The sequence below is a fragment of the Primulina eburnea genome, chromosome 7 (genome assembly GCF_022965805.1).
Source record: "Primulina eburnea isolate SZY01 chromosome 7, ASM2296580v1, whole genome shotgun sequence".
NCBI lineage: Eukaryota > Viridiplantae > Streptophyta > Magnoliopsida > Lamiales > Gesneriaceae > Primulina > Primulina eburnea.
In genome coordinates this window covers 23,710,260-23,737,797 of record NC_133107.1, presented here as the reverse complement: position 1 = coordinate 23,737,797, position 27,538 = coordinate 23,710,260, and positions in this window count along the sequence as shown.

The window sequence follows — 27,538 nt, the reverse complement described above, 5'->3', positions numbered from 1 at the left end:
CCGTAAGAAGCGCCTCGCTGCCTGATCAAGCCAGCCTCGGCTCCCTTAGCTCTGTCCAGTGCCTTTGAAAAAGTATTAGGCCGTCCCGTGTTCACCAAAGTAAAAACATCGGGATTCAGCCCGTTGATAAACTGATCGGCCACTGCCTCGTCGTTTCCGGCCACATGCGGCGCAAATCGTAACAATGTAGAAAATTTAGCCACATACTCCTCGATGTTCCACTGTCCCTGCCTCAGATTTGCAAATTCAGCTCCTTTATCCTTTCGGTAGGAAACGGGGAAGAAGCACTGATAGAACTCATCTTTAAAAACTTTCCACGTGATGTCAATGCCTCGGTGCTCTAAGGCTCTCTTCGTAGTCAACCACCAGCTCTTGGCAACCTCTTGCATCTGATGCCCTATCAGTTTCACACGTCGCTCATCAGTATAGGCCAAAGACTCAAACAACATCTCGATATCATCAAGCCAGCTCTCGCACTCTACTGCATTCTCTGTGCCCTTCAAGGTAGGCGGATGGAAAGACTGAAATCTCTTCAATAAGGTCTCCATCGGTGTAGCGGTAACATCCATCTGTGCACCTGATGTGCTACCCTGCTCTGGATGTGGTATACGTCTAGGCGGCATAAATCTGATTATCAAACTGATTAGTATACAATCAATATTATCTGTCTCAGCCCTCCTCTGATCATAGACTCTGATCGAGAATTGGTTCTGATTCAGGCTTGAAATGCTGTAAATCAATTCAGATAATACAACAACATATAATAGGGAAAGCAGTAAACCATGCTAGCATCTCAAAAGCAAGGAAGATGACTCGATCTACCCCGCTCATTCTATTCTATCTCAGTCTACAGAACCTACTGCTCTGATACCACCTGTTGTGGGGACCCGGGCTCTAACTCAATTCTTTTGGGATTTAATTGGATCTTTGTTCGAAAATGTGGGTCAAAATTTTGCTTTTAACATTAATTCGAATGTATAATAAAAGCATGACATATATTTATAATAATTAAACAACATTAGATACATACAAGTCTGTCTAGTACAACGATACAACTAATGTTCGAATCTCAAATACAAGTAGTTCAGATCTAGACAAAAACTACTAGTAATCTGCTGCTACATCCGGCATCACCACGCTATCAACTCTCTCTTCCTCGTCGTGACCCTGATCCTGCCCCACCTGTTGCCATGCACACATACAGACACGACAACAGCCGGATAACTCCGGTGAGAACATATCCCAGTATAAAACATGGATGCATGCAATGTAATAATCATGTACAAAAGCATAGCATATATCAAGCAACATGGATGCAAATCTAAACATGTAGAAGAATACAAATCTGTATTCAACATTTAACTCTTGACTCGACTCATTTCTAATCTAGGGATCCCGGTGTGAATAAGACGGTCTGTTACCTACCCAACCACTCGGGGCAACGGTACGTCTTATTCCTAGACTTCGGTCAACTCTGTATCGAGGGTCTACACATATAGCAAATCTGCTCCTATGCGTCGATACACCGAAACGTCTAGTTTTGGCAAGTCTGCCAATATCTCCTATCTCAGGACTCGAATATAAATCAATAAACAAAACATTACATAATCAAATGTAATAACAATCTAGTATGTGATTTAGGGAAACTCGTATCAAGTCTGGATCGAGTTGTGCAATCCCGTGACCACATGAATTATACCTTTCTTGTCGCACTGTCTGTGTCGTAGTCGAAGGCTTGAGTTCACAATAGCCAATACAATCTGAAATAGCATAATCGATGTGTACTCTATCAATATATATCTCAAGCAACTCAATATACAAGGCTACAATCGGTTTCAATACAATTTGACGGCATAACGACGTGATTCCTCAATACCGGCATCTCAACGACAATAAAATCAATCACCCTTAACTCATAATCCCATCAAAATACAATTGTATACTCTGTAATCTGTATAACCTTACATACTACAAGCTGGAAAATCGAAACAATATCGTACGATATCCAAACATCAATCCGATTGTAATCTACAGTGCTCAACATATCAAGAACACATTCCTTCAATAAAATCATGACTTCTCCAACACATAAATATCGAGACATGCTGGAAATGAACAATACTTACATCCTTTCGTAGCCAACGATGCAAGGATCACTAATCTCTACTCGGAATTAAAATCGGAGCACTAACTAATTCAAAATCACAAGTTAAAGATCAAAAGAATGAAAGCTCCTCCCTCCAAGCTCTCTCGGTTCATGTACTGAATGGAAGAAGGAAATGAAGACACATATCATATATTGCATGCAGAGGGACGAGTGTTCATGTTTTTCAAACGACACGCACTACCGCGGGTGCGGTAGTATAAGGGCGCGGGTGCGCTGTGCTCTCGGCAGCAATGCATTTTCCTAAATGTCGATCACCGCGGGTGCGGCGCTTGCATCACCGCGGGTGCGGTCTCACCACCGCGGGTGCGGTCTTGCACGCACCGCGGGTGCGGTGTTGCTTCGCACATTTCCCTCAACTTTCTTTCACCTACACTGCGGGTGCGGTAGTCCTAGCACCGCAGGGGCGGTGTGGCTTCGGCCATGCTTGCTCAAACTCTCATTTTTCCTGTCATGCATTCTCCTCTTCAAGTTAACATCAATGACAACGGATAATTCTCGAGCCTTACATTAGCCATCTAATGACCCAACAATTTCAAGGCCCATGACACTTTGATATTCCAAAACACTTTTGGAAACCCTAGTCGTCATCGCCGTCGCTGGATTCCAACCAACAATTTTTTTTTATTTGAAGGAAGGGTTCGGGCATCCCTTCTGGCAGCCCTTGATGCTCAAAATGGGCAGCCCCTCAGGCAGCCCAAGTTGCCCGAAAATCCCCTTGCATTGGCCTTGATTTTGTTGCAACGACTTATCTCATGTGGTTAGAAATCGATCTCAATATAATATTATGTAAATGTTACACAAAATAGTATACATAGCTCTTGATACCACTTGGAAGGGGATCGATTAAGGTGCCCTAATGCGCAACGGAAGTTTAAAAATGTTTTTCAACAAGAAAACCGAGCACCCTAAGCCTATAATGTGTAGCAAATACAAAAACACCAAAATGTCATACATAGGGTGATTATAGTTTTACATATCAATCACAAAGATTAATGCTATGGCTCCCACTAAGGTGTAAACACCTTAGCTCTTGAATGGATGACAATCTACAAGTCTCCTTTTCTTCAAAATTAGGCCCACCACTTGCAACCTAGAACCCCTCTTATTTTGCACTAGAAAATAAAAGGATTTTTCAATGAGAAGTATTTTCTTTCCTCAACAATTAAAGAAGAAAAATTGGGAGAATTTTTGAGTGAAATTTCGGCCAAGTGAAGTTGGAGTGAAGTGGAGCATGAGTTGTCTTGGTTGTGAAAAAAGCAAAAGCAAAAGCAAAAGCAAAAAGTTGCATGTGCATGCCATGCCATTAACTCAAAAGTTTCCTCCAACCCTTCACCTCCCTAATATGCTTTTTACGGTGGCTTGTAACATTTACAAAGCCCATGGACTTTATTTAAATGTATCAAACACATTTGAGTCCATTTAAAACATTTACAACGCCTAGCAGCATCGCTTACATTATTCCCTAGGTATCAAATGATAGTGGCTGCAAGAACCATTCAATTATGGTTAGCGTACAATACGGTCCCTTCAACTCATATATCCCGACCGATTCGACAACAATTGGTATATCGAGAGTTGTCAATGAATCGATACTATGTGTCATGTCGTAGTTGCATCGATGGTGTAATCTAAGAAACCCCTTTCTTAATTGCCACTATACTCTGATCAGAGATTTCAAACTACATACACATGAGATCACATAGGACATCTATACCCGAAGGTATGCGGTGAATCCCCGAACACAATGCATCGACTCCTATATGCTTCGAAAAACATTGCCACCTGATGACCCATGAGAGTCGGTAAACAAGTCAAAGTGTAATGCTAGCACGTAGATTCACAATGTTGTCTCGGGTCTTAAGGACTAATGGTGTACAACCATAAACTAGGACGTTTCCACTCGATAAGTGATAACCACTTGGAAAGTCCTTTATGGAGGGTTGTTCAGTTCACTCTACCAAGAGCACCTATCTGCGTGCTCGGAAATCACAATGTCCCCTACTAATGAAACATGGTACTCACATCGCAGATACTAGTCTCGAACTCGAGCGGCCTATATCCTTCTTAGCGGCGGCTGAATCTACTATGAACTGTTTAGAATATAGAGTATTTCAAATATGAGTTTCATGATATTCATCATATGAGCATCCCATATTATTTTTACTATTTGTATATTCAAGTACTTTATCTATGCAACTAGCATGAGTATACAGATAAAGAAGTGCCAAAACAATAATTTCAAATATTATTAAAATAAAGACTGTTTACACATAGAGTTTCAATGTGAACACCCGACCAACACTTGGCTCGACGTGCACCTACTCTAACAGAAGGCCACAAAGTGAGCACGAAGATCGTATTTCTATCGACATGATATGATGATATAATAGGCCAAGGCTCAGTTGATGGGTGAGAGTCTCGCTGATGTCCCCGCCAGCTAGTACTGTGATTATACGTAGATGGATCCACCGACCTTCAACTGATACGGATGTCACAATTACGATCCGAATTTAATAAAAAGAAAAATGTTTAAGTTTATGCATGTTCATGAAAATCTATTTTAAGTAAAAATATTTTCACTGTTGCATGTGATTGTATATGTATTACTTGTTATCAAGGTTGAGGTTTGCCGAGTCAATAGACTCACTAGGCGTGATTGATGTTTGAGAGCATGATGTTGATGTTAATTAAGGACTTCATGGTTGATCTTGCTGAACTGAAGATGCACACAACCCAAGGACCAACTTTAGTGTTCCGCAATTGACTTACGTTTATGACTTATGCTAAATGATTTGAGTTACTTTTAATATTTTAGGACTTATGATGATTTTGAGATGTTTTTTTAGAGGATGTAGAGTTAAGTTAGTTTTGAAAATGTTAAAATTAATTTCGGTTGACGATTTACGATTTTATGCTTTGAATTTCTTTTCTTTGAATGTTCAAATAATAGTTTGTTGATTTATTTATAAAGGAATCAAAGGATTTTTGAAAAAATATATTTATATATAGTGTAGTTCGGCCGAAGCTTTTAAAAAAAAATTCTAGTATATTTTAAAGAAAAATGAGCAGTGGACATTTCAATCTTGGTCGTCCCCGGATTCTTTTCCCCAGACTATTATCGAATATTTGGATAAAATCTTAAATATTCATGAAATCATGCATTTAGACCTTTAATCATATAATATACATCAGTAAGCTTTAAAATCAATTAAATAAAACAATTAAGCAATTTAAATCATTTGCATTCATGCATGTGGTTTACGTGGGTTGACTTTTTGGACGTTACAAATTCTCCCCACCTTAAATAAAATTATGTCCCCGAAATTAAAACTTAGCAAATAGTTAAGGGTAACGACTACTCATCTCTGACTCAGTCTCCTAAGTGGATTTTTCCTCCGAGTGATTTAGCCATTTTACCTTGACCATCTTTATCACCTTGTTCCGCAGCCTTCTCTCTTGTCCAACCAAGATTTTAGTAGGCCTCTCCTCATATGACAGATTTTGTATAAGTTGCAGTGGCTCAAAGTTCAGTACATGTGAAGGGTTTGACATGTACTTGCAGAGCATCGATATATGGAAGACATTGTGGACTCCTGCGAGATTAGGTGAGGAAGCCACTCGATATTCTAATGCTCCCACTCTTTCGTGTATCTCAAATGGTCCGATGAATCTCGGACTAAGTTTGTCTTTCTTGCCAAATCTCATTACATCCTTCATAGTGCTATCTTTATAAACACGTGATCACCTACTGCAAACTTGAGATCTCATCTCCTTTTGTCCGCGTAGCTCTTCTGTCGACTATTAGGAGTTTTCATTCTGTCTCGGATCTTGGCGACCATTTTTGCGGTGTGATGAATTATCTCGGGTCCCATTGTAGCCCTTTCTCCTACCTCATACCAATGGATGGGCAATCTGCATTTCCGCCCGCAGAGTGCCTCGTATGGAGCCATTCCTATAGATGACTGATAGCTGTTGTTCTAAGTGAACTCCACTAGAGGTAGTTTCGATTCCCAACTCCCTTGGGAATAAATCACGCATGCTCGGAGAGATCCTCTAAAATATGTATGACTCTCTCGGACTGACAGTTTTACTAGGAATGAAATGCGGTGCTGAATAGTAGTTTAGTCCCCAAGGCCGCATGTAAACTCTTCTAGAATGATGAAGTTAATTGTGTGTGTCTGTCTGACACAATAGAGACACGAATTCTATGCAGTCTGACTATCTCTTGAATATATAGCTCTGCATACTACGTCATAGAAAAATTCGTCTTCACTGGTAGGAAATGTGCTGACTTAGTAAGGTGGTCCACCATTACCCAAATGGCATTGAGTCCTTTCACCATCTTTGGCAATCCTACCACGAAATCCATAGTAATGTTCTCCCACTTCCACTCGAAAATGGGAAGTGGTCGACGCATTCCCGCTGGTCTTTGATGCTCTGCCTTCACTTGTTGACATGTCAAGCATTCAGATACAAAGCGCATAATATCTCTTTTCATTCCCGACCACCAATACAAAAGTTGTAAGTCCTTGTATATCTTTTTTACTTCCGGGATTAACAAAATAAGGATACTGTGAGCTTCAGTCATAATGTCAAATCTAAGTAAATCAACACTAGGAACCCATAATCGACTTCGATACTTAACAATTCCATCCTCGACTGAATATAACATGCTGCCCTTCGATTCATCTCGCTGTCTCCATTTCTACAATTGCTCATCATTAGACTGTCCGGCTCGAATTCTATCTCGCAGAGTGTAATGTACTGTCAACGTAACGAGAATAGGGCCTTTCCCCTAGCATAAAATTCAAGATCAAACAGCTGAATTTCCACTTGTAGAGGCTCACGTACTGATAAATGGTCCAAGACTATCCATTTCCTACTCAAAGCATCTGCCACTACATGAGCTTTGTTGGGATGATAGCTAATGTCGCATTCGCAGTGCTTTACAAGTTTTAGCCATCTTCTTTGTCTCGTGTTCAGCTCCTTTTGCGTGAAGAAATACTTGAGGCTTTTGTGGTCCGTAAAGATCTTGCATTTTTCTCCATACAAGTAGTGCCTCCAAATTCTCAACGCAAATACGACTGTTGCAAGCTCAAGATCATGCGTCAGATAATTCTTTTCATGTACTATGACTCGCTCATGCTGCATAAGAACTGCGCCCAATCATAGCTTCAAAGCATCGGTGTATAACACATATTTCCCTTGTTCTGTCGGAATCGCTAGAACTGGTGCGGTATTGAGTGCTTGCTTCAACTGATTAAAACTGTTTTGACCCTCCGGTCCCTATACAAATTTTGCGTTCTTATTCGTAGAAGATATCAAGGGTACTGCAATGGTTGAATAACCCTTGATGAACTTGCAATAGTAGCTAGTTAAACCCAAGAAACTATGGATTTCCATCACACTTTTAGGCACTGGCCACTGCTTAACTGACTCGACTTTAGATGGGTCGACCTCTACTCCCTCTTTTGACACGATGTGGCCTAAGAATGCTACCCTCTCTATCCAAAACTCGCACTTGGTGAACTTTACATATAATTTACGATCTTGTAACACTTGCAAGGTCTGCTTCAGCTGCTGCTCATGCTCCTCTCAGCTCTTGGAATAGATCAAAATGTCATCGATGAAATCAATAATAAACTGATCAAGGAACGGCTGAAATACGCGATTCATGAGATCCATGAAGATTGCCGAAGCATTAGTCAATCCAAAAGACATCACTAAAATCTCGTAATACCCATAACACGTTCTGAAAATCATCTTGTGCACATTCGTCTCTTTTACTCTTAGCTGGTGATATCCAGACCGTAAATCTATCTTTGAAAATAACGAAGCTCCTTGCAATTTATCAAACAAATCTTTAATTCGGGATAATGGACTTATTCTTTACTGTCACTCTATTTAGATTTCTGTAATCGATGCACAGTCTCATGGTTTAATCCTTTTTCTTCACAAATTGTACTGGCGCACCCCAAGCAGAGAAACTAGGGCGAATAAATCCCTTGTCTAGTAGCCCTTGAATTTGATCTTTTAATTTTTTCATTTCAGCAGGTGCCAGACGATATGGTGGCATAGAGATCGGCATGGTACCAGGCATCAATTCAATAAGAAATTCCACCTCTTGCTCAGGTGGGATATCAGAAACATCGTCAGGGAACATGTCCGAAAGGTCCTTGAAAACCTCCACGTCCTCGATCGATTGACAGTCAGTAGTGGGTACAGATATAATACTAGCAAGAAAAACTTGACTACCTATCCGGATTAGCTTCTTTGCACTGATGCATGCAATGATATGCGGCATTCGATTGTTTTATGCAGCCTCAAAGATGAATGCTTTCCAATTGGACGGTCTAATAGATACTGACCTCCACCAAAAATCAATAGTAGCTCCATTCCTCTGCACTTAAAGCACTTGTAGCTGCCACACATGCACTTGCCATAGTGATGTCGATCACACTCCTTGCAAAGAGGCTTCTCCACAATCTTCGGGACGTTTTATTTAGGTGGTTGTTCTTATGGTTTGTACTGTCCTCGTCGCTTCATTGGTCCCATAAATGGATTCTTGTTCTGCTGACTTGGTTGCTGGGCACGGTTCCTCTTGCACTGCATTTTTCAGTCAATATCCTTCAGAGATTGCTATCATCAACATATAAAAATGCGCAACTCCTCTCAAAATACATGAATCAATATGCGGAAAAATAATGGTCCTCGGGTCGTATTACCGCACATCCCGCCTGCTACTCAGTCTTCAGCTCCTCCGGTCCCCTAATCAAAATGCTCACCTGCATCACACACTCCTAATGAGTCTAAAGACTCAACACACCTGTACCAGTAATAACAAGTATATATACGTAGCACACAACAGTTAAAAATAGCATAATAAACATACATTTCATGAGCTTAAAAACATGACCATAAGCATGTCGTGTAAAATCGTAACGTGTCAAAACATGACTCATCATGTTATCATATCATATGTGTAACCGCAACCTGTCAAAGCATGGTAATAACATGTACCATCGTATCAGCATATACGTGTTAAAATCTTAATTTGAATTCCGTTCATTAGCTGTGACTTACTTATTATCATGCCAGTCCATGGATCCATCTACGTGTAACAATGGTACCGAGCGGCAGAGACATCAGCGACACTCTCACCCGCCAACTGAGCCCTGGCCTATCATATCATCATTTCATGTCAATGGAAATACGATAGTCGGGCTCCCTCTGAGGTCTTCTCCCGTAAACGGGCTCCCTCTGGGGCTTTTCTCTCACGACATCTCCAATTATGTCATCGTGTTATCGTGTTAGTCACAACTAAATCACTTCCTTTAAAACGTGTCATCATATTCATCACTTAATAAAAATCTGCATAAACGTAACTTTTTCTTTAAAACTAAGCATGCAACGTATTTATGATAATTGCGTAAAAATCGTAAACATGATGCATAAATAATTAAAATATCATAAATTTGTGATCAGGGCGCTGCCAAGACCAAAATCTCACCCCGGGTGCAAAATGACCATTTTGCCCCTAGAAACCCAAAAATTACCTTTTTGCCCCTACAAACCAAGAAATTCAAGGAAAAAACACGTAAAAACTCGAAATCTTTTATGCACCAGATAAGATCGAAATGTTCATGCATAAAACCCATACAACAGTAAATAAAAGAGTGTGATGAGAAAGAAAAGATACGATGCGTGCCTGATGAGTGGAAGAACAAGATCGATGTGAGGGAACCGAATGAATTTTCCTTTGCAAAACAAGAGGCCAACGAAGCCTACAGGTGCTGTTCTCTGAAACCGAGGGTGACGCGATCCCGCCCACGAGATCTTTGTTTTGTCCCGATGTTTGAAACAAGTAATGTGATAGGTGTGATAATCGCCTCTAGATCACGCGGTCTAGCAACAATTAATCAACGAAAAAAACAATCGCGTTCAAGAGAACCTCCAAAGAACCCGTCCTTGGCAACCCTCGTGATATTCGATTGACAAACGCCACAAAAGATAAATCTTTTGATAAGTTTGATTTTGAAAACACCGAAGTGTATAAAAGCTTTCGCTTTTTGGTTGAGAGAAAAAAATCTCACAAATTTGATATCAAATCAATAATGAACAAAAGTTGAATTGTTTACATGGTAGTCTAGCTTATATATAGGCAACAAACCCTACCTATGAAAAATTACATATTTAAATATATCAAATCTACTTTCCAAAATAATTAAAACTCTAACCAAAATAATTAAAACTCTAATTTAAGAAAAATATTCTCTCCAATTCGTAAAGGACACGGACCCTGTGTAGGCCCCCGGGTCAGGGTCCGTGTACACTCGGCTTTCTTCATTCTCCATTGTGATGGACACGGACCCCGTGTACAGGTCCGTGTACACGTCCGTGTAGCCTCGGCCATTCTCTACTTGATTGTGATGCAACCCGAACCCTTCGAGCCTTGTTTCCAAGCTTTCATTGGTTGGATGAAGGGCAATATTCAATATCTTCAAGCGTCCTCTCGGGATTGGTTCTTGGAATGCATAGTGCCTGGCTAGATTCACATCATACTCCCTTTCTTTAAAAAGATTTGTCCTCAAATCTTGTCTTTCTTGATAGCTATGAAGATCAACATATTTTATGCCTTTTCCACAATCCTGCAAGTAGAGTTTCACAATGCTCGGGATCGAACCGGCTATTTCATTAAAATAAAATAAACAAACCTTGCACAGATGTACATGAAGTGGTTTATTCAAAATAAAGAATCGTTTTTCCACACTCTTTTGGGCCATATATATAATTTCTTTTTTTGTCTGTTTGGCCTCTTTTTCACACAATTCTTTATTTTTATTGATGGTCATCTCACTCTTTTTATCACTCCTTTTTTCGACCATCTCATTTTCTTTTTCTCTCAACTCATAACCAATTGATTCATCAATACAAATTACATTCGTAGACAGTTGACCAAAATAAACAACTTGCACATCATCTAATAACTCACCTTCCACAGCACAACACTCAATACTCGCATGAGACACAATTGGAATATCAACATTCAAATCTTCCACAAGTTTGGCTTCAAGGTTGGAAGTGGAATCCACTACCTTCACATCCTCAATTGAACATTGGCTAATATCATGTCCAAACTCTAGACACCAAATACATTGAATATCATAAGTACTAGCATTTGAAATTTTAGATGTACCTTGATACCCATGCTTCAAAACCAACTTCAGTCTAGTCATGACCTTCTTCTCTTCGCTCGACCTTCGTGCGGATGTCAATAACTCCTTCAACGAGTCAATTCCCTGCCTACCACTCGATTTGCACCTCCTATCATCACGATCCAAGTGCAATGCTCTATCCCCACCAAATCTACTACCTCGTCTCTTCTCATTAGTACTACCCTCAAGCCTATCCAACCTTTCATGTAAAGGCTTAAATTCTTCCTCCATTCTTCTCTTAAATTCTACCAACAATGACTGAAATTGACTATCAAGCATATTGCACCCCTTTTTGTTTTTAAAAAAAATAAATAAATTTTTTTTTTCGGTGAACAGTACGCTAATGAACAGTGAAATCGGATATGAATAGTGATTCCGACAATGAACAGTAATTCCGAAAATTTCCAAAAAAATTCGTGAACAGTATTTCCGAAAATTTCCGAAAAAACGTGAACAGTATTTCGGCTCCGTGAACAGTATTTCCGGCAATGAATAGTGACCCGGCAAATGAATAGTGTCGGAGATGAACAGTAAACGCGAAATTTTTTTTTTTTTTTTTTTGGATTCAACAAATCCGTAGAAATCGCTACACGAAAAGCGGTATTGAAAATCCTACGAAGAATTGAATGGATACGCTTACTTGAATCAAAAACCAAAAGCTCTGATACCACCTGACACGATCCCGCCGACGAGATCTTTGTTTTGTCCCGATGTTTGAAACAAGTAATGTGATAGGTGCGATAATCGCCTCTAGATCACGCGGTCTAGCAACAATCAATCAACGAAAGAAACAATCGCGTTCAAGAAAACCTCCAAAGAACCCGTCCTTGGCAACCCTCGTGATATTTGATTGACAAACGCCACAAAAGATAAATCTTTTGATAAGTTTGATTTTGAAAACACCGAAGTGTATAAAAGCTTTCGCTTTTTGGTTGAGAGAAAAAAATCTCACAAATTTGATATCAAATCAATAATGAACAAAAGTTGAATTGTTTACATGGTAGTCTAGCTTATATATAGGCAACAAACCCTACCTATGAAAAATTGCATATTTAAATATATCAAATCTACTTTACAAAATAATTAAAACTCTAACCAAAATAATTAAAACTCTAATTTAAGAAAAATATTCTCTCCAATTCGTAAAGGACACGGACCCTGTGTAGGCCCCCGGGTCAGGGTCCGTGTACACTCGGCTTTCTTCATTCTCCATTGTGATGGACACGGACCCCGTGTACAGGTCCGTGTACACGTCCGTGTAGCCTCGGCCATCCTCTACTTGATTGTGATGCAACCCGAACCCTTCGAGCCTTGTTTCCAAGCTTTCATTGGTTGGATGAAGGGAAATATTCAATATCTTCAAGCGTCCTCTCGGGATTGGTTCTTGGAATGCATAGTGGCTGGCTAGATTCACATCAGAGGGGGAGGCATTTTGAATGGGGGTGTCGGCTGGTCGGGAGATTAGTTTAGGTTAAATGGGTGATTAGGTGGTTAAATAATTAGATAACAATTAGTTAATGGGCCAAAAATTGTAATTTAAAAGTTTTAAAAGAGTTTCAAGCCCAATAATCTTAAAATTTGGCCATTAGATCCAAACACACTCTCAAAAAATATTTCGCGTTGGAAATTTTTTGAAAATATTAGTCGAACCCTCAAACCGATTCGATAAAATTTGCTTACCAGGTAAAAATAAAATCATGCAGGTAAAAATACCCAATAAAGTCCATTTTTGCGAAACACCTTAAATTAATTAATAAAAATTAATCTTGTAATAAAATAATTTTCCTGAAAACTCTCCGGTCTCCGTTCCTCGTTCGGGCGCGAAATGCAATTTGAAAATATCATGAAATAAATTCTACCATGTAATAATTATGCACAAAATGCATAAAAAAAATTAAACACAAATCAATGAAATAAACATGCATTTAATGCTTAAAAACAATTTAATAAAATACAAAAGAAATTTAATAATTTACATGCACGTGGGTCACATGGACTTTCAAATTTTCGGGCCGTTACAGATCGGCTCGAAAAGCTTTAGCAACAACAATAGTATAGTCAATAGGATCAGTTATCATCACGTCTCGATGGATCATCGGCCTCAAACCATCCAAGAAATGTAATAGCTTTTCCGCAGAATCATTGGCAATCAAGGGCACAAAATGACAGCCCATATCAAACTTCTGCACAAACTCAGTAACAGTAAAGTCCCTCTGACAGAGACTCATAAACTCTCTCTTCAACCTTGAACGAACGTCTGTAGTGAAATATTTATCATAGAATATCCTCTTCAAATCCTTCCAAGATAGACTCACTAGATTCACCCCTCGCTTTGCTCCCTCCCACCATAAAGAAATGTCGCCCTTTAGCAGATAGATCGTACAACAAACTCGATCAGCGTCCACCATATCCATATACCTAAAGATCACCTTTAAAGATCAGTAGTGCCAGAAAAATCCGCGGGATCCATCCTCCTAAATCCCTCGTAGACAGATTTCGCTCGGACCCTCTCAGTATTTCCCACGTGCTGCTCTAGTAAACGAGCCATACCGGCTAGTACACGGGCACTAGTATCTTGATAAGTTGGAGGCTGTAGAATCTCCTCCTCCTGCATATCCTCATTATTACTACGAAGATTCCGTTTAGGAGGCATCTCTGTACAAATTGTCTGTTAGAGTAGGTGCCCGTCGAGCCAAGTGTTGGTCGAGGGTTCATGTTGAAACTCTATGTATAAACAATATTTATTTTAATAATATTTGAAATTATTGTTTTGGCACATCTTTATCTGTATACCCATGTTAGTTGCATAGATAAAGTCCTTGAATATACAAATAGTAGAAAGAATATGAGATGCTCATATGATGAGTATCATGAAACTCATATTTGCAATACTGTATATTTAAACAGTTCCTAGTCGATTCGCCCGCCGCTAAGAAGGATATAGGCCGCTCCAGTTCGAGATTAGTATCTGCGTCGTGAGTACCATGTTTCATTGGTAGGGAACATTTTGATGTCCGAACATGCCGATAGGTGCTCCTTGTAGAGTGCACTGAACAACTCTCCATAAAGTACTTTCCAAGTGGTTCTCACTTTTCGAGTGGAAACGTCCTAGTTTATGTTTGTACAACATTAGTCCTTATGACCCGGGACAACATTGAGACTCTATATGCTAGCATTACACTTTGACTTGTTTACCGGCTCTCATGGGGTCATCAGGTGACAAGGTTGGGTGTTTTGTCGAAACATATAGGAGTCGATGCATTGTAGTCGGGGATTCACCGCTTACCTTCGGGTATGGATATCCTATGTGATCTAATGTATATGTAGTATGAAATCTCTGATCCGAGTATGGTGGTAATTATGAAAGGAGTTTCATATATTACACCATCGATGCAACTACAACATGACACTTAGTATCGATTCTTTGACAGCTCTCGATATACCAATAGTTGTTCAATTGGTCGGGATATATGAGATGAAAGGACCGTACTGTATGCTAACCATAATAGAATGGTTCTTGCAGGCACTATCATTTGATACCTAGGGAATCACGTAAGTGATGCTGCTAGGAGTTTAACATGATTGGTTGGGTACTATCAGACTTGAGTTCTGACGTTCTTATTATCAAGGAGTTGATAATTAAGAATGGAGAAATTGGAGTATGCTCATATAAGGACATGTTTAGTTCCGAATCACATTAAGATGTGAACTCACGGCTAGTTGTATCAATGAACCATTGAGGTCCACACATGTGCTAACTTCCTATATCCCGTTGAGAAGGAATTAGTTCAATGTATTGAACGGCTTATAAAGGAGTTTATAAGCATAAGAAAAAATTAGAAGTATGACTTCTTTAAGTGGAATGTAACTTTTAACTTGTTGAAGTGTTTCTAAATTAAAAGTTCTCCAAGTGAATAATGTATTTGAAAATTTTGATTTTCATGAATATTATTATAGACTAAATTAAATTAATTCAAGTGTTGAATTAATTAAACACTAGTGGACCTAGTAGAGTCGAAATAATTAAATTAATTCAAATGTTGAACCAATTAAACAACATTGGGCCTTGTAGAGCCGAACTAGAGATAATTATTAAACTAGTGGGCTTGAGTAAAATCAAGTAAAGTTTAAATGGTCTCAAAAAATAAAATTCCATGGGCCTTTTAATTGTTACAAGCCCGAGTAAAAAGCAAGCAAGGGAGGTGAAGGTTTGGAGGCAACTTTTGAGTTAATGGCATGGCATGTATATGCAACTTTTACTTCAACTTTTTCCACAACCAAGAAAAATTCCCTCTTCTCTCCCACACCCTCTTGGCCGAAATTTCAAGCAAATTTTCTTTCAATTTTTTCTTCTTCAATTTGTTGAGGAAAGATTAGTCGAAAAATGCCTTACATTCCCCCCTTCTCTCCTACACCCTCTTGAAGGCTTGAAGATTTGTCTTGCCATTGAAGAGCTAAGTTTTTTACAACTTAGTTGGAGCCATCATCAATATTTTAAGATTGATAGGTAAAATTTTCTAAAACACTCTATGAGTGTCATTTTGTGTTTTATGGTATTTGCTACACATCTTAGTGTTTAGGGTGCTCGAATTCTTGTATGAAAAATATTTTGAAACTTCCGTTGCGCAAGCGGGCACCTTAATCGATCCCCTTTCAAATGGTATCAAGAGCTATGGTTACTATTTCTTGTAGTTTATATATGATATTATTTTGAGATCAATTTCTAACCGCATGAGACAATCAAAACAAAAAATCGAAGGCCGGTTTTTTGGGGTATTTTGGGCAGCAAGTTGCTGCTCATTTTAGATAGCTTGGGCTGCACAAAACGGGCAAAAAGGGCCGCCCAACAGCCCCTCATGCAAAATAAAAATAATAAAAAAATTTATACATGTTGGCCGTAATCCGGCGACGACGATGACGACTAGGGTTTCCAAAAATGTTTTAGAATATCAAAGTGTCATGAGCCTTGAAGTTGTTGGGCCATTAGATGGCTAATACAATTTCTGAATTTAAATGAGCCAAAATATTTTTGGGTGAAAAATGTCTTATTGTGCCCTTAAATCCACAAAATTTGTATATATCTTCTCATAAAATAAATAATTGAAGTTGGACTTTAATTATTTATAATAAATCGTGATTTATACGAAATACGGTTATAAATAAATTATTTAAAAAGTAAACAAATGAGTTTTTTAATACTTTGTTGATTTAGTTTAAAATCGTAGCGGTTAATGATTGGATCAAGATATATAATATTGGATCAATTTATTATTGTGATAATTAATTGATGGTGTATGATATGTGATATGATGCATGGAGGATGATCAAAAGCCCAAGCCCAATTTGCTAGGTGTATGCTAGGATATTTGTGTTGAATGATTGTAATAATTATCAATTTATAAGTGGGCTTGGTTTATGGCCCGTTCCCACCCCATGAGATGTATCCCTATCTGCAATAAATATTTATTTGTAAATATTAGTATAGACTGTATAGTGGAAGATCAAGATTGGAAGATGGTGGCCTTGATGATTATGAAGATCGAAGACATGTAAATATTGGAGGCTTATGTAAAAGTTGCATTTGCATCCCAAGCATTTTCCTAGGATTGGACCTAGGCTCGTGTTTAGCTCACACGGGCCATTAGTTTTGGGGCGATTGATCATCCTTGTTTTGTTTACTTTTTATAATATATGTATAATATGTTATAAATAATGAGTATGTACGTTATTATTATGATAATAACAAAGTTGCATTAATCCAGCAAACATACGATCAAACATGGCAAGCTTTTAAACAAAATTAATGATGAGACCTTTCAAAATTAAAAAATCCTTTTGAATAAGATTCAAAATTAATATCAAGCCTGAAATATAGTATTATAAAGGTGTTTATAATTTCCATGTCTTCTATCGACAATGGGTGCATGACGAATGCTACCCGTGCTCGGGGATCAACTCATATTATTGAGGGGGCCCTGAACACCGGAAAGCGATGACATCCATTGACATGGTGATGTGAACTACGTAGAACTCCCATGATTTTGTCTCATATTATTGAGGGAACTCATTGTGACCGTCCATTAAGATTCAACATCGATGGGTAAGGCTTGACACGTAAAGATGAACGACGTCATATTATTAAGTTCTAATCAAACGTGAGACAAAAGTTTACGTAAAGGGTTGCATAGAGATGCAATTGAAAACTACCTTTTAGGAAATAGGATTGGGTGGTATTATTCAGGATCATAATTTGCTAATTTTGGGTCCTAATCAAACATGAGACAAAAGTTTACGTAAAGGGTTGTATAGAGATGCAATTGGAAACTACCGTTTAGAAATTATGATTGGCTGATATTATTCAGGATCATAATTTGCTAATTGGACCTTACGTACCTACTGAGGAAAGGAGTTTCCCGTTTTCAATAGAGGGTAGTGAAAAATGTCAAAACAGTGGGAGCAAAATTTTTTGAAGTAAAAGACCATACTTTATATCTTACTAAATATTTTAAAATAGTCATTAACATTTATCTATTTTATTTTTCAGTACAAATTTTTACAATGTCTTTGATTCACAATCTGCTATCTGCAATACTCGACAGACACGTATTAACCGGACTTAATTGCCTCAATTGGCTAAGAAACCTAAAAATTGTCTTGAATTCGGAAAGGATAGCATATACACTTACTGAGTCGCCCCCTGTTGAGGCTCCGACTAGCTGCACTCCTAAGGAATTGCAGACTTATAAGGATTGGTGTGACCATGACTTGCGAGCTAAGTGTTATATGCAGGCTTCTATGAATGATGAGCTGCAGAGGTGTTTTGAGGATGCAAAGAGTGCTTCTGACATTCATTTGCATCTCAAGGAGCTCTTTGGTGAGCAAACACGGCCTCTTAGGCATGCTAGCGTCAAGGAGCTAATCACTTTACACATGCGATATGGGGCTTCGGTCCATGAGCATGGCCTAAAGATGATTGGGCTCGTGGACAAGCTCGTTGGCATGGATCTTACGTTGCCCTCGGAGTTGACCACTGATGTGTTGCTATTTTCGCTGCCTAGCTCATTTGATCCTTTTGTGGTGAATTTCAACATGAACGAGCTAGAGCCTACCCTTGAGGAGTTGGTGAACATGTTTGTTACCTTTGAGTTCACCATCAAGAAAGAGAAGATGGTTCTTTATTGTAATATCCAATCTTGCTGAACGGTACGGTTTAAGATTTAATGTGTTTATTGACTCCTTGGTTAAGTTTAAGTATGGTTTAGATGTTAAGAGTTGCGATTTATGATTTATAATATTTTTGATTATATAGGATGTGTAGTTTTGTTGTAGCGTTGTTACGATTTAATTCTTGATAAATTGTATGTTGAGCCAATTGGTAGGAGGCCAATTGTAGTGGTTAGATAATACTTAGAGATGCAACTTTCTTGTTGAGAGCTTTGCCAAATTATGAGGGAAAGCGTCGTTGCGATTCAATTTTTAGTTGCTAAGTTTATTTTTGGCTACAGAGGAGAGTGCACCCGCGCAAGGAAAGCTACTGCACCCGTGGTATTTGGACAGAAGGGTGACCGCACCCGCGGTGTTTGGGCAGAGCAGCCAGCTCACCCGCGGTCCTTTGAGCAGCGCACCCACGGTCGTCGTTTTCAGATTTTCGAAAGTGGTAGAGACTGCCTAGCGCAACCGTGGTAAGAGAGTAGCGCACCTGCGGTGCGTGAATAGTAAAATTGTGTGGGGACCCGGGCTCTAACTCAATTGTCTTTGGGATTAATTGGATCTTTACTAGAAAATGTGAGTCAAAATTTTGCTTTTAATATTAAAAACAATTGTATATAAAGCATACATCAATGTTATCTCTATTTTATTTCAACAAACATCGGTACATGTCTTGTTCCATTACAATCATACAAACTAGCGTTGTTAACAAACTACATATCACATGTAGAACATCTAGTTTTCTTCTACACCCGAAATCACCACGCTATCCAATCTCAGTCACTCTCTCCTTGACCCTGATCCTGTCCCACCTGTTGTCATGCACACATACAAACACTACAACAGCCGGATACTCCGGTGAGAACAAATCCCAGTATAAAACATGTATATATGCATGTCATGCAATTACATACAAAATCATAACACATAAATCATTATTTATGACACATTAGTGATTAAAGATAAAACTCTTCGACTCTTATTCTTTTACTCGAGTCATATCTAAGTCTAGGGATCACGGTGTGAATAAGACGTAACAATCTCCCACCTACTCGCCCAATTCGGGTGGCAGTACATCTTATTCCCGGACTTCGGCCCGCTCTGTATCGAATATCTACAATAGGAGTCGATCTTCTCCTAAGTACGTTGATATCACCGAACATCCGGTATCTTGGCATATTTGCCAACGACTCACCTATCTCATGTGCATTGCTATAACTCTATAAACAAGGCATAACCATATCAAATTATAAACAATCTAGTATGTGATTTTGGGAAACTCAAATAGAATCTAATTTGAGTTGTGTCTTCCCGAAGCAACATTGAATTATACCTTTCGTTGTTCAATCTTTGTCGATGTCGAAGTCTTAACGTCTAAGCTTGTTGAGATCAAATCAGAAATAACATATTCAATAGATACAAGATCAACATTCAGCTCAAACCAATACATGTACGTATCAATCTTCACTCTCGGTACATTTCGATGGCATAACGGCATAATCTCGCGATACGGTCACCTCAAACATCAATAATCCATATCAATAACTCATAATCTTCATCATAACACAATCTACCATGCTGAAATCTGCATGATTTCATACACATATATGCTGGAAAATCGTAATAATCGCATACGGTATCATTACTTCGATCCGGTTTCGAATATACTATCACCGACATCACAATAACAAATAATAGCAATCAAAATCTGCTTTCCCCAATCATCTCAACTTCAAAACATGCTGAAATGTAATAATACTTACATCCTTTGGTAGCTTGTAACAAGAGGAACACGAATATAAATTCGGATCGAAAATCGGACGGTTAGATTCTTACTTGAGTAGAATTCTTGTATATGAAAATTGAGAGATTCTAAGTTTTCGATTCTTCTTCCTGTAATTCTGAATGAAGGAAATGAATTACAACTCATATATATATATATCTTGCATGGTGAGGGGCAAATGGATTATTCTTTGATCAACACGTCTCGCGCATATGCGCGACCTCAACCGGCGCGTATGCGTGAGACCTACTGGTCTCGGCATTTCTCTTTTTGACAGCTCGTGCATATGCGCGCCCTTCTTCCGCGCATATGCGCGAGGTTCTCTGTGCTTAATATTTTGAGACACAACTCCTCGCCTATATGCGCGCCCCATCTCGTGCATTTGCGCGAGGTCCTCTGCCTACCTAGCGCATATGCGCGAATCAATGTCACGCATATGCGCGAGGGGTACTGTCCTCGCACATATTTCATGTGTTCCCTCGTCTTTTTGGGTCCGATCTAGTTTGTCTATAATCACATCAATTATCAACAAATCATTTCCGATTATATACAAATTCTCGGGCCTTGCATTTCTCCTCCCATAAGATACGATTCCGTCCCCGAAATCACAGACGATCAAAAAATATCAATTAGAAGGTATAATAAAACTATATGGAAACTCACACCGAATAGCTCTTGGAACCTCTGTCTCATATCTGACTCCGTCTCCCAGGTAGCTTCTTCAATGCTATGACGACTCGTTTGGACTTTCACCAATGGAATAGTCTTCATTCTGAGTTGTTTGTCCTTCCGATCAATAATCTGAATCGGTTGCTCAAAATAGCTCAAAGTCTCATCGAGTTCGGCTTCGTCAGGCTGAAGAATATGACAAGTATCTGGCAGATATTTCCGTAACATCGATACATGAAAGACGTCATGTATCCCGGATAAAGAAGGAGGAAGAGCAAGTCTATATGCACGATCACCAATCTTCTCAAGAATCTCGTATGGACCGATGTATCTAGGAGACAACTTCCCACGTTTACCAAATCTGACAATACTTTTGAAAGGAGAAATTTTAAAAAATACTCTGTCTCCCTGTTCAAACACCAACGGTCGACGACGTACATTCGCGTACTTGGCTTGCCTATCCTGCGCTGTCTTCATTCTTTTCTAGATCAGTTTTACTTTCTCAATCATTTCATGAATCATATCAGGCCCAAGTTCTGGTATTTCAGATATATCATCCCAATACAAAGGAGATCTGCACTTCTTGCCATATAATGCTTCAAACGGTGTCATCTCGATGCTCGTCTGATAGCTGTTGTTGTACGAGAATTCACAAAGTGGAAGTGAATCTTGCCAACTAGTGCCAAAATCTAGAACTACAGCTCTCAGCATATCCTCTAGTGTCTGGATAGTCCGCTCTGACTGTCCATCGGTCTGAGGATGATATGCAGTACTCAGGTGCAATGTCGTACCTAAAGACTGATGCAAACTGTGCCAGAAATGTGAAGTGAATCGGGGATCACGATCTGATACCATAGATTTCGGCACACCATGCAATCTGACCACCTCTCTGACATATATCTCTGCCATCTGATCATGTCGGTACGTCATTCTGTACGGAATAAAGCATGCTGATTTGGTCAATCTGTCAATCACGACCCAAATCGCATCACAACCCCGGGATGATCGTGGTAACTTCGTAACAAAATCCATGGAAATGTGATCTCATTTTCGTTCAGGAATAGATAAACTCTGAAGTAAACCTCCGGGTTTCTTCCTCTCGGCCTTCACCTGTTGGCAATTCAAACATTTAGATACAAACTCTGCAATGTCTGATTTCATTTTTTTCCACCAAAACTGTATCCTTAGATCGTTGTACATCTTTCTGCCACCAGGATGAATACTGAACCGGCTACAGTGCGCTTCTAATAAAATCTGTTGTTTTACATCTGAGACATCTGGCACTACAAGACGGTTATTCACATACAAAACATGATCTTGTACCTGATACTCTGACTGATGTCCTGATCTGACCATTTCAATCGACTTCTGAACATTCGGATAATTTTTCTCTGCTTCTTTAATGCGAACAATCAAATCTGGTTCGACTTGAACATTAAATAATCGCAATGGTCTACGATCTGTCTCAAACACTAACCCAGACAAAAAACAATCTTCTATTAAACTAGAAACGCCAATAGTTGATAAGGATAAAGAACTTACCTTACGACTTAATGCATCAGCTGCTGCATTGGACTTTCCTGGATAGTATTTGATTTCACAATCGAAATCCTTCAATAAATCGAGCCATCTACGCTGTCTCATATTCAATTCTGACTGCGAAAACAGGTATTTCAAGCTCTTGTGATCAGAATAGATTTCAAACTTCTCGCCGTAGAGATAGTGTCGCCATATCTTCAGTGCAAACACAATAGCCTCCAATTCAAGATCATGAATTGGGTAACGACTCTCGTGTGGCTTCAACTGTCTCGAGGCATATGCAATCACATGTCCTCGCTGCATAAGAATACACCCTAGCCCTCTGTGAGATGCATCACAATATACAACGAAATCACCAGTTCCTGAAGGAATAGTCAGCACTGGAGCAATGGTCAACATTTTCTTCAATTCCAGAAAACTGAACTCACAATCCTCTGACCAAATAAACGGAGTATTCTTTTGAGTCAACTGAGTGATCGGCTTGCGATACTGGAGAGGTCTTTGATAAATCGCCGGTAATAGCCTGCCAGACCCATAAAACTGCGTATCTCTGGCACAGAGGTCGGTCTATGCCAACTAATCACTGCCTCGACTTTGCTAGGGTAAATAGAAATACACTTTCCCGATACAATATGCCCCAGAAATACAACATGTCTCAACCAGAACTCACACTTTGGCAGTTTGGCGTACAATTTTCTGCTCTCAGAGTTCTCAACACAGTTCTCAAATGGTCAGCATGATCAGTAATATTCTTTGAATGTATCAAAATATCATCAATGAATATAATAACAAAATCGTCAAGGTACTTCTCGAAGATACGATTCATCAAACCCATGAACACAGCTGGAGCATTCGTTAAACCAAATGGCATGACAATAAATTCATAATGTCCATACCTGGTTCTTAACGCTGTCTTCGGTATATCAGAACCTCTGACCCTCAGCTGGTGATACCCAGATCTTAGATCGATCTTGGAATATACAGACGAACCCTGCAACTGATCAAATAAATCGTCGATACGAGGCAATGGGTATTTGTTCTTTACCGTCGCTTTATTCAGTTTTTGATAATCGATGCAAAGTCTCATCGAACCATCATTCTTCCAGACAAACAGTACCGGAGAACCCCAAGGAGACACACTCGGCCTAATGTAGCCTTTGGCCAATAAATCTTCGATCTGTTCTTTAAATTCTTTCAATTCAATAGGTGCCATTCTATAGGGAGCTCGAGATATAGGAAAGGTACCTGGTAGGAGATCAATACTGAAATCTACCTCTCGAGCTGGAGGTAACCCTGGAATCTCGTCTGGGAATACATTGGCAAACTCACATACTACTGGCAGGTCTGCCAAGGACGGGCTTGATTTCAGTAGATCTACTTAATATACCAAGAACCCCTCTGTTCCTTTCTGTAACAATCGACTCTTAGACAATACAGATATCAAGGGAATCCGAGCTCTGGAACCCTTACTGTAGAATTTTCACTCATCAGCCGTCTCTGGTCTGAATCTGACAATCTTCTGGAAACAATCTACAGTGGCTCGGTAATTGGTTAACATATCGATACCGACAATACAATCAAAATCAGACAACCCAATCACAACACAGTCTAACTCAATCTCATTACCCTAAAACTGTAGCATGCAATTTCTAACCGATGTCACTGATATTAAACCACTCCCCAAAGGAGAAGAAATAGATACTATAGCAGATAATGATTCAACAGGCAAAGCATGCATCAATGCAAAGCGTTCAGATATGAATGTATGAGATGCACCCATGTCTATCAATACATAGGCAGGATAAGCGCAAAGAAAACAATTACCTGCGATCACATCATCTGGTGCATCTTGAGCCTGCTCTTCTGTTAGTGCAAATACTGAGCCTACTGTCTAGGAGGTTGGCTCACAGTTTGGCTTCCTCTTGGCCTCGACTGGGGCTGTGCAGGTGGCGGCTGGAAGGAATGGACAGATGATGCTTGCCTCTCAGGCTGAGGTACTGATGCAGATGACCCTGCGCCCTGAGATTGTTGTGACCCTCTCTGTGGACAGACTCTGGCGAAATGTCCCTGCTGTCTGCAGATATTGCATCGCCCAACCACTCCCTGACACTGATCTGTAGGATGTCTGCCTCCACAAGTACTGCAATACAACCCTGTATAATCTGAACTCTGACCAGGACCCCTCTCTCGTGACCCACTGAAGCTCGATGAACTGCTACCCGACTTCTTGAACTATTTTCCTCGGGCTTTCAGTTGATCTTTCTTGCCTTTGCTACTACCACCACTCTCGAATCTGGAAGGTGGTTGAAAAGAGGGTTGCGGTGGTCTTGGAATTGGAACAGCATACGAAAGTCCTCGTTGCTTAATCAGGCCCGCTTCCGCTCCCTTGGCTCGGTTCAAGGCATCTGCAAAGTTGTTTGGTCTGCCGGTATTCACCAAGGTAAAAATATCAGGATTCAAACCATTGATAAACTGATCTACAACGGCATCGTCACTCTCTGCAACGTGAGGAGAAAATTGAAGCAATGTCGAAAACTTTGCCACATATTCTTCGATGTTCAGTTGTCCCTATCTCAGATTGTCAAACTCGGCACCTTTATCCTTTCTATAGGACACAGGAAAGAAGCGTTGATAGAACTCTGCTTTAAAAACCTTCCAAGTGATCTCTGTGCCACAATGCTCCAACGCTCTCTTCGTGGTAAACCACCAATTCTTTGCTACTTCATGCAGTTGATGACAAATTAACTTCACTCGACGTTCATCGGTATAGTCAAGAGATTCAAATAACATCTCGATGTCATCTAACCAGCTTTCGCAATCCATAGCGCTCTCAGTACCTTTCAGTGTCGGCGATTTGAAGGATTGAAACCGTTTCAATAGTGTCTCCATCGATGTTGTATCCAACGGATCATTAGAAGTACTGCCCTGCTCTGGCACCGGACGCACAGGCAATGCTGCTCTTCGAGGAGGCATATCTTATTATCAAACGGATTAGTACACAATCTGTCTCAGTCCTCCTCTGATCATATACCTCTGATACAGAATCGGGTCTAATTCATTTTATTCTTAATACATGTTTCAATAAATCAGATAAGCAAGTAAACATGTATAACCGCAAGAAACATGCTTTCATATAGAACATATGTAAATCAACATACAATTAATAGTATGCTAGCATCATCAAAGCAAGGAAGACAACTCGATCTACCCGGCTCACTTGCTTCTAGTTCAGTCTACAGAACCTACTGCTCTGATACCACCTGTTGTGGAGACCCGGGCTCTAACTCAATTATCTTTGGGATTAATGGGATTTTGATAGAAAATGTGGGTCAAAATTTTGCTTTAATATAAAAAAAAATTGTATATAAATCATACATCAATGTTATCTCTATTTTATTTCAACAAACATCGGTACATGTCTTGTTCCATTACAATCATACAAACTAGCGTTATTAACAAACTACATATCACATGTAGAACATCTAGTTGTCTTCTACGCCCGAAATCACCATGCTATCCAATCTCAGTCACGCTCTCCTTGACCCTGATCCTGTCCCACCTGTTGTTATGCACACATACAGACACAACAATAGCCGGATACTCCGGTGAGAACAAATCCCAGTATAAAACATGTATACATGCATGTCATGCAATTACATACAAAATCATAACACATAAATCAGTATTTATGACACATTAGTGAATAATGATAAAACTCTTCGACTCTTATTCTTTGACTCGACTCATATCTAAGTCTAGGGATCCCGGTGTGAATAAGACGTAACAATCTCCCACCTACTCTCCCAATCAGGGTGGCGGTACGTCTTATCCCCGGACATCGGCCCGCTCTGTATCGAATATATACAATAGGAGTCGATCTTCTCGTATGTACGTCGATATCACCGAACATCCGGTATCTTGGCATATCTGCCAACGACTCACCTATCTCATGTGCATTACTATACTCTATAAACAAGGCATAACCATCTCAAATTATAAACAATCTAGGATGTGATTTTGGGAAACTCAAATAGAATCTAATTTGAGTTGTGTCTTCCAGAATCAACATTGAATTATACATTTCGTTGTTCAATCTTTGTCGATGTCGAAGTCTTAACTTCTAAGCTTGTCGAGATCAAATCTGAAATAACATATTCAATAGATACAAGATCAACATTCAGCTCAAACCAATACATGTACGTATCAATCTTCACTCTCGGTACATTTCGATGGCATAACGGCATAATCTCGCGATACCCGTCAACTCAAACATCAATAATCAATATCAATAACTCATAATCCTCATCATAAAACAATCTACCATGCTGAAATCTGCATGATTTCATACACATATATGCTGGAAAATCGTAATAATCGCATACGGTATCATTACTTCGATCCGGTTTCGAATATACTATCACCGACATCACAATAACAAATAATAGCAATCAAAATCTGCTTTCCCCAATCATCTCAACTTCAAAACATGCTGAAATGTAATAATACTTACATCCTTTGGTAGCTTGTAACAAGAGGAACACGAATATAAATTCGGATCGAAAATCGGACGGTTAGATTCTTACTTGAGTAGAATTCTTGTATATGAAACTTGAGAGATTCTAAGTATTCGATTCTTCTTCCTGCAATTCTGAATAAAGGAAATGCATTACAACTCATATATATATATATATCTTGCATGGTGAGGGGCAAATGGCTTATTCTTTGATCAACACGTCTCGCGCATATGCGCGACCTCAACCGGTGCATATGCGCAAGACCTACTGGTCTCGGCATTTCTCTCTTGGACAGCTCGCGCAAATGCACACCCTTCATCCACGCATATGCGCGAGGTTCTCTGGACTTAATATTTTGAGACACACCTCCTCGCGCATATGCTCGTCCCATCTCGCGCATATGCGCGAGGTCCTCTGCCTGCCTAGCGCATATGCGCGAATC